Raw genomic sequence first — 9,959 nt, forward strand, 5'->3', positions numbered from 1 at the left:
AATGAGGATAACGAGGGAGAATATAGAAGTGCCCAATATCTCTCACCACTCTCTTATACTCCTCACTCTCTATGATCTCCTGTGTCCAGGCTTCTTCTCTCTTTACTAATGAGGATAATGAGGGAGAATATAGAAGTGACCAAGATCTCTCACCACTCTCTTATACTCCTCACTCTCTGTGATCTCCTTTGTGTCCTGGCTTCTTCTCTCTCTAACAATGATGAGGGAGAATATAGAAGTGCCCAAGATCTCTCATCCCTCTCTTACACTCCTCACTCTCTGTGATCTCCTCTGTCCAGGCTTCTTCTGTCTCTAACAATGCGGATAATGAGGGAGAATAAAGAAGTGTCCAAGATCTCTCACCACACTCTTATACTCCTCACTCTCTGTGATCTCCTGAGTCCATGCTTCTTCTTCTCGCTTTAATAAAGAGGGAGAATAGAGAAGTGTCCAAGATCTCTCACCACTCTCTTATACTCCTCACTCTCTGTAATCTCCTCTATGTCCTGGCTTCTTCCCTCTCTAACAATGAGGATGAGGGAGAATGAAGAAGTGTCCAATATCTCTCACCACTCTCTTATACTCCTCACTCTCTGTGATCTCCTCTGTGTCCTGGTTCTTCTCTCTCTCTAACAATGAGAATGAGGGAGAATATAGAAGTGCCAAAGACCTGTCACCACTCTCTTATATTCCGCACTCTCTGTGATCTCCTATGCCCAGACTTCTTCTCTCTAACAATGAGGATCAGGGAGAATATAGAAGTGCCCAAGATCTCATACTACTCTCTTATACTCCTCACTCTCTGTGATTTCCTGTGTCCTGGCTTCTTCTTCTCTCTCTAACAATGAGGATAATGAGGGAAAATATAGAAGTGTCCAATATCTCACAAAACTCTCTTATACTCCCCACTCTCTGTGACCTCTGTGTCCTGGCTTCTTCTCTTTCTAACAATGAGGATGAGGGAGAATATAGAAGTGCCCAAGATCTCTCACAACTCTCTTATATTCCTCACTCTCTATGATCTCCTGTGTCCAGGCTTCTTCTCTCTTTACTAATGAGGATAATGAGGGAGAATATAGAAGTGACCAAGATCTCTCACCACTCTCTTATACTCCTCACTCTCTGTGATCTCCTTTGTGTCCTGGCTTCTTCTCTCTCTAACAATGATGAGGGAGAATATAGAAGTGCCCAAGATCTCTCACCCCTCTCTTACACTCCTCACTCTCTGTGATCTCCTCTGTCCAGGCTTCTTCTGTCTCTAACAATAAGGATGAGGGAGAATGAAGAAGTGTCCTTTATCTCTCACTACTCTCTTATACTCCTCACTCTCTGATTTCCTGTGTCCAGGTCTCTCTCTTTAACAATGAGGATGAGGGAGAATGAAGAAGTATCCAAGATCTCTCACCACTCTCTTATACTCCTCACTCTCTGTGATCTCCTCTGTGTCCAGGCTTCTTCTTCTCTCTCTAACAATGAGGATAATGAGGGAAAATATAGAAGTGCCCAAGATCTATCACTACTCTCTTATATTCCTCACTCTCTGTGATCTCCTCTGTCCAGGCATCTTCTCTCTCTAACAATGAGGATGAGGGAGAATGAAGAAGTGTCCAATATCTCTCACCACTCTCTTATACTCCTCACTCTCTGTGATCTCATCTATGTCCAGGCTTCTTCTCTCTCTAACAATGAGGATGAGGTAGAGTGAAGAAGTGTCCAAGATCTCTGACTACTCTCTTAAACTCCTCACTCTCTGTGATCTCTGTGTCCTGGCTTCTTCTCTCTCTAACAATGAGGTTGAGGTAGAATGAAGAAGTGTCCAAGATCTCTCACCACTGTCATATACTCCTTACTCTGTGATCTCCTCTGTGTCCAGGCTTCTTCTTCTCTCTATAACAAATAGGATGAGGGAGAATGAAAGTGTCCAATATCTCTCACGACTCTTTTAAACTCCTTACTCTCTGTGGCTCCTCTGTATCCAGGATTCTTCTCTCTCTAACAATGAGGATAATGAGGGACAATACAGAAGTGTCCAATATCTCTCACAACTCATACTCCCCACTCTCTTTGATATCCGCTGTGTCCAGGCTACTTCTCTAACAGTGAGGATGAGGGAGAATGAAGAAGTGCCCAATATCTCTCACCACTCTCTTATACTCCTCACTCACTGTGATCTCCTCTGTATCCAGGCTTCTTCTGTAACAATGAGGCTGAAGGAGAATATAGAAGTGCAAAATATCTGTCACCACTCTCTTATACTCCTCACTCTCTGTAATCTCCTGTGTCCTGGCTTCTTCTCTCTCTAACAATTAGGATGAGGGAGAATGAAGAAGTGCCCAAGATCTCTCACCACTCTCTTATACACCTCACTCTCTGTGATCTCCTCTGTCCTGGCTTCTTCTCTCTCTAATAATGAGGATAATGAGGGAGAATATAGAAGTGCCCAAGATCTATCACTACTCTCTTATACTCCTCACTCTCTGTGATCTCCTCTGTGTCCAGGCTTCTTCTTCTCTCTCTAACAATGAGGATAATGAGGGAGAATGAAGAAGTATCCAAAATCTCTCACCACTCTCTTATACTCATCACTCTCTGTGATCTCCGTGTCCTGGCTTCTTCTCTCTCTTACAATGAGGGTGAGGGAGAATATAGAGGTGTCCAATATCTCTCACCACTCTCTTATACTCCTCACTCACTGTGATCTCCTCTGTATCCAGGCTTCTTCTGTAACAATGAGGCTGAAGGAGAATATAGAAGTGCAAAATATCTGTCACCACTCTCTTATACTCCTCACTCTCTGTAATCTCCTGTGTCCTGGCTTCTTCTCTCTCTAACAATGAGGATGAGGGAGAATGAAGAAGTGCCCAAGATCTCTCACCACTCTCTTATACTCCTCACTCTCTGTATTCTCCTCTGTGTCCAGGCTTCTTCTTCTCTCTATAACAATGAGGATAATGAGGGAGAATATAGACGTGCCCAAGATCTATCACTACTCTCTTATATTCCTCACTCTCTGTGATCTCCTCTGTCCAGGCTTCTTCTCTCTCTAACAATGAGGATGAGGGAGAATGAAGAAGTGTCCAATATCTCTCACCACTCTCTTATACTCCTCATTTTCTGTGATCTCATCTATGTCCAGGCTTCTCTCTCTAACAATGAGGATGAGGTAGAGTGAAGAAGTGTCCAAGATCTCTGACTACTCTCTTAAACTCCTCACTCTCTGTGATCTCTGTGTCCTGGCTTCTTCTCTCTCTAACAATGAGGTTGAGGTAGAATGAAGAAGTGTCCAAAATCTCTCACCACTGTCATATACTCCTTACTCTGTGATCTCCTCTGTGTCCAGGCTTCTTCTTCTCTCTCTAACAAATAGGATGAGGGAGAATGAAAGTGTCCAATATCTCTCACGACTCTTTTAAACTCCTTACTCTCTGTGGCTCCTCTGTATCCAGGATTCTTCTCTCTCTAACAATGTGGATAATGAGGGACAATACAGAAGTGTCCAATATCTCTCACAACTCATACTCCCCACTATCTTTGATATCCGCTGTGTCCAGGCTACTTCTCGAACAGTGAGGATGAGGGAGAATGAAGAAGTGCCCAATATCTCTCACCACTCTCTTATACTCCTCACTCACTGTGATCTCCTCTGTATCCAGGCTTCTTCTGTAACAATGAGGCTGAAGGAGAATATAGAAGTGCAAAATATCTGTCACCACTCTCTTATACTCCTCACTCTCTGTAATCTCCTGTGTCCTGGCTTCTTCTCTCTCTAACAATGAGGATGAGGGAGAATGAAGAAGTGCCCAAGATCTCTCACCACTCTCTTATACACCTCACTCTCTGTGATCTCCTCTGTGTCCTGGCTTCTTCTCTCTCTAAAAATGAGGATAATGAAGGAGAATATAGAAGTGTCCAATATCTATCACCACTCTCTTATACTCCTCACTCTCTGTGATCTCCTGTGTCCTGGCTTCTTCTCTCTCTAACAATGAGGATGAGGGAGAATGAAGAAGTGTCCAATATCTCTCACCACTCTCTTATACTCCTCACTCTCTGTAATCTCCTCTATGTCCTGGCTTCTTCCCTCTCTAACAATGAGGATGAGGGAGAATGAAGAAGTGTCCAATATTTCTCACCACTCTGTTACACTCCTCACTCCCTGTGATCTCCTCTGTGTCCTGGCTTCTTCTTCTCAATAACAATGAGGATGAGGGAGAATATAGAAGTGTCCAATATCTCTCACCATTTTCTTATACTCCTCACTCTCTGTGATCTCCTCTGTGTCCTGGCTTCTTCTCTCTCTAACAATGAGGGTAATGAGGGAGAATATAGAAGTGTCCAAAATCTCTCACCACTCTCTTACACTCCTCACTCTCTGTGATCTCCTCGGTCCTGGCTTCTTCTCTCTCTAATAATGAGGATAATGAGGGAGAATATAGAAGTGCCCAAGATCTATCACTACTCTTTTATACTCCTCACTCTCTGTGATCTCCTCTGTGTCCTGGCTTCTTCTCTCTCTAACAATGAGGATGAGGGAGAATGAATAAGTGTCCAATATCTCTCACCACTCTCTTATACTCCTCACTCTCTGTGATCTCCTCTGTGTCCTGGCTTCTTCTCTCTCTAACAAAGAGGATGAGGTAGAGTGAAGAAGTGTCCAAGATCTCTCACTACTCTCTTAAACTCCTCACTCTCTGTGATCTCTGTGTCCTGGCTTCTTCTCTCTCTAACAATGAGGATGAGGTAGAATGAAGAAGTGTCCAAGATCTCTCACCACTGTCATATACTCCTTACTCTGTGATCTCCTCTGTGTCCAGGCTTCTTCGTCTCTCTCTAACAAATAGGATGAGGGAGAATGAAAGTGTCCAATATCTCTCACAACTCTCTTATACTCCTTACTCTCTGTGGCTCCTCTGTATCCAGGATTCTTCTCTCTCTAACAATGAGGATAATGAGGGACAATACAGAAGTGTCCAAGATCTCTCACAACTCATACTCCCCACTCTCTTTGATATCCGCTGTGTCCAGGCTACTTCTCTAACAGTGAGGATGAGTGAGAATGAAGAAGTGCCCAATATCTCTCACCGCTCTCCTATACTCCTCACTCTCTGTGATCTCCTCTGTGTCCTGGCTTCTTCTCTCACTAACAATGAGGATAATGAGGTAGAATATAGTGTCCAATATCTGTCACCACTCTCTTATACTCCTCACTCTCTGTGATCTCCTGTGTCCTGGCTTCTTCTCTCTCTAACAATGAGGATGAGGGAGAATGATGAAGTTGCCAAAAGCTCTCACTACTCTCTTATACTCCTCACTCTCTATGATCTGCTATGTCCAGGCTTCTTCTCTCTAACAATGATAATGAGGGAGAATATAAAAGTGCCCAAGATCTCTCACCACTCTCTTATACTCCTCACAATCTGTGACCAACTGTGTGTACAGGTTTCTTCTATTCTCTAACAAGGAGGATGACCGAGAACATAGAAGTGCCCAAGATCTTATACTCCTTACTCTCTGTGATCTCCTCTGTGTCCTGGCTTCTTCTCTCTCTAATAATGAGGAAGAGGGAGAATATAGAAGTGCCCAATATCTCTCACCACTCTTTGTGATCTCCTCTGTGTCCAGGCTTCTTCTCTCTCTAATAATGAGGATGAGGGAAAATATAGAAGTGCCCAATATCTCTCACCACTCTCTTATACTCCTCACTCTCTGTGATCTCTGTGTCCTGGCTTCTTCTCTCTCTAACAATGCGGATAATGAGGGAGAATATAGAAGTGTAAAATATCCCTCACCTCTCTCTTATACTCCTTACTCTCTGTGATCTCCTGTGTCCTGGCTTCCTCTCTCTAACAATGCGGATAATGAGGGAGAATAAAGAAGTGTCCAAGATCTCTCACCACACTCTTATACTCCTCACTCTCTGTGATCTCCTGAGTCCATGCTTCTTCTTCTCGCTTTAATAAAGAGGGAGAATAGAGAAGTGTCCAAGATCTCTCACCACTCTCTTATACTCCTCACTCTCTGTAATCTCCTCTATGTCCTGGCTTCTTCCCTCTCTAACAATGAGGATGAGGGAGAATGAAGAAGTGCCCAATATCTCTCACCACTCTCTTATACTCCTCACTCTCTGTGATCTCTGTGTCCTGGCTTCTTCTCTCTCTAACAATGCGGATAATGAGGGAGAATATAGAAGTGTAAAATATCCCTCACCTCTCTCTTATACTCCTTACTCTCTGTGATCTCCTGTGTCCTGGCTTCCTCTCTCTAACAATGCGGATAATGAGGGAGAATAAAGAAGTGTCCAAGATCTCTCACCACTCTCTTATACTCCTCACTCTCTGTGATCTCCTCTGTGTCCTGGTTCTTCTCTCTCTCTAACAATGAAAATGAGGGAGAATATAGAAGTGCCAAAGACCTGTCACCACTCTCTTATATTCCGCACTCTCTGTGATCTCCTATGCCCAGACTTCTTCTCTCTAACAATGAGGATCAGGGAGAATATAGAAGTGCCCAAGATCTCATACTACTCTCTTATACTCCTCACTCTCTGTGATTTCCTGTGTCCTGGCTTCTTCTTCTCTCTCTAACAATGAGGATAATGAGGGAAAATATAGAAGTGTCCAATATCTCACAAAACTCTCTTATACTCCCCACTCTCTGTGACCTCTGTGTCCTGGCTTCTTCTCTTTCTAACAATGAGGATGAAGGAGAATATAGAAGTGCCCAAGATCTCTCACAACTCTCTTATATTCCTCACTCTCTGTGATCTCCTGTGCCCAGGCTTCTTCTTCTCTCTAGCAATGAGGATGAGGGAGAAAATAGAAGTGCCCAAGATCTCACGCTACTCTCTTATACTCACTCTCTGTGATCTCCTCTGTGTCCTGGCTTCTTCTCTATCTATCAGTGAGGATGAGGGAAAATGAAGAAGTGTCCAATATCTCTCACTAATCACTTATACTCCTCACTCTCTGTGATCTCCTGTGTCCAGGCTTCTTCTTCTCTCTCTAACAATGAGGAAGAGGGAGAATATAGAAGTGCCCAAGATCTCTCACCACACTCTTATACTCCTCACTCTCTGTTATCTCCTCTGTGTCCTGGCTTCTCTCTCTAACAATGAGGATAATGAACAAGTGGCCAATATCTCTCACTACTCTCTTATACTCCTCACTCTCTGTGATCTCCTCTGTGTCCTTGCTTCTTCTCTCTCTAACAATGCGGATGATGAGGGAGAATATAGAAGTGTCCAATATCCCTCACCTCTCTCTTATACTCCTTACTCTCTGTGATCTCCTGTGTCCTGGCTTCTTCTCTCTCTAACAATTAGGATAATGAGGGAGCATATAGAAGTGTCCAATATCTCTCACCACTCTCTTATACTCCTTACTCTCTGTGATCTCCTGTGTCCAGGCTTCTTCTCTCTCTAATAATGAGGATAATGAGGGAGAATAAAGAAGTGTCCAAGATCTCTCACCACTCTCTTATACTCCACACTCTCTGTGATCTCCTGAGTCCATGCTTCTTCTTCTTGCTTTAATAATGAGGGAGAATAGAGAAGTGTCCAAGATCTCTCACCACTCTCTTATACTCCTCACTCTCTGATCTCCTGTGTCCTGGCTCTTCTCTTTCTAACAATGATGAGGGAGAATATAGAAGTGCCCAAGATCTCTCACCACTCTCTTATATTCCTCTCTCTCTGTGATATCCTCTGTGTCCTGGCTTCTTCTCTCTCTAACAATGAGGATGAGGGAGAAAATAGAAGTGCCCAAGATCTCACACTACTCTCTTATACTCCTCACTCTCTGTGATCTCCTCTGTGTCCAGGCTTCTTCTTCTCTCTCTAATAATGAGGATAACGAGGGAGAATATAGAAGTGCCCAATATCTCTCACCACTCTCTTATACTCCTCACTCTCTATGATCTCCTGTGTCCAGGCTTCTTCTCTCTTTACTAATGAGGATAATGAGGGAGAATATAGAAGTGACCAAGATCTCTCACCACTCTCTTATACTCCTCACTCTCTGTGATCTCCTTTGTGTCCTGGCTTCTTCTCTCTCTAACAATGATGAGGGAGAATATAGAAGTGCCCAAGATCTCTCACCCCTCTCTTACACTCCTCACTCTCTGTGATCTCCTCTGTCCAGGCTTCTTCTGTCTCTAACAATGCGGATAATGAGGGAGAATAAAGAAGTGTCCAAGATCTCTCACCACACTCTTATACTCCTCACTCTCTGTGATCTCCTGAGTCCATGCTTCTTCTTCTCGCTTTAATAAAGAGGGAGAATAGAGAAGTGTCCAAGATCTCTCACCACTCTCTTATACTCCTCACTCTCTGTAATCTCCTCTATGTCCTGGCTTCTTCCCTCTCTAACAATGAGGATGAGGGAGAATGAAGAAGTGTCCAATATCTCTCACCACTCTCTTATACTCCTCACTCTCTGTGATCTCCTCTGTGTCCTGGTTCTTCTCTCTCTCTAACAATGAGAATGAGGGAGAATATAGAAGTGCCAAAGACCTGTCACCACTCTCTTATATTCCGCACTCTCTGTGATCTCCTATGCCCAGACTTCTTCTCTCTAACAATGAGGATCAGGGAGAATATAGAAGTGCCCAAGATCTCATACTACTCTCTTATACTCCTCACTCTCTGTGATTTCCTGTGTCCTGGCTTCTTCTTCTCTCTCTAACAATGAGGATAATGAGGGAAAATATAGAAGTGTCCAATATCTCACAAAACTCTCTTATACTCCCCACTCTCTGTGACCTCTGTGTCCTGGCTTCTTCTCTTTCTAACAATGAGGATGAGGGAGAATATAGAAGTGCCCAAGATCTCTCACAACTCTCTTATATTCCTCACTCTCTGTGATCTCCTGTGCCCAGGCTTCTTCTTCTCTCTAGCAATGAGGATGAGGGAGAAAATAGAAGTGCCCAAGATCTCACGCTACTCTCTTATACTCACTCTCTGTGATCTCCTCTGTGTCCTGGCTTCTCTATCTATCAGTGAGGATGAGGGAAAATGAAGAAGTGTCCAATATCTCTCACTAATCACTTATACTCCTCACTCTCTGTGATCTCCTGTGTCCAGGCTTCTTCTTCTCTCTCTAACAATGAGGAAGAGGGAGAATATAGAAGTGCCCAAGATCTCTCACCACACTCTTATACTCCTCACTCTCTGTTATCTCCTCTGTGTCCTGGCTTCTCTCTCTAACAATGAGGATAATGAACAAGTGGCCAATATCTCTCACTACTCTCTTATACTCCTCACTCTCTGTGATCTCCTCTGTGTCCTTGCTTCTTCTCTCTCTAACAATGCGGATGATGAGGGAGAATATAGAAGTATCCAATATCCCTCACCTCTCTCTTATACTCCTTACTCTCTGTGATCTCCTGTGTCCTGGCTTCTTCTCTCTCTAACAATTAGGATAATGAGGGAGCATATAGAAGTGTCCAATATCTCTCACCACTCTCTTATACTCCTTACTCTCTGTGATCTCCTGTGTCCTGGCTTCTTCTCTCTCTAATAATGAGGATAATGAGGGAGAATAAGGAAGTGTCCAAGATCTCTCACCACTCTCTTATACTCCTCACTCTCTGTGATCTCCTGAGTCCATGCTTCTTCTTCTTGCTTTAATAATGAGGGAGAATAGAGAAGTGTCCAAGATCTCTCACATACTCCTCACTCTCTGATCTCCTGTGTCCTGGCTCTTCTCTTTCTAACAATGATGAGGGAGAATATAGAAGTGCCCAAGATCTCTCACCACTCTCTTATATTCCTCTCTCTCTGTGATATCCTCTGTGTCCTGGCTTCTTCTCTCTCTAACAATGAGGATGAGGGAGAAAATAGAAGTGCCCAAGATCTCACACTACTCTCTTATACTCCTCACTCTCTGTGATCTCCTCTGTGTCCTGGCTTCTTCTTCTCTCTCTAATAATGAGGATAACGAGGGAGAATATAGAAGTGCCCA

Source organism: Taudactylus pleione, unplaced genomic scaffold, assembly GCF_031769625.1.
Source record: "Taudactylus pleione unplaced genomic scaffold, aTauple2 ptg002228l, whole genome shotgun sequence".
In the NCBI taxonomy this organism is placed as follows: domain Eukaryota; kingdom Metazoa; phylum Chordata; class Amphibia; order Anura; family Myobatrachidae; genus Taudactylus; species Taudactylus pleione.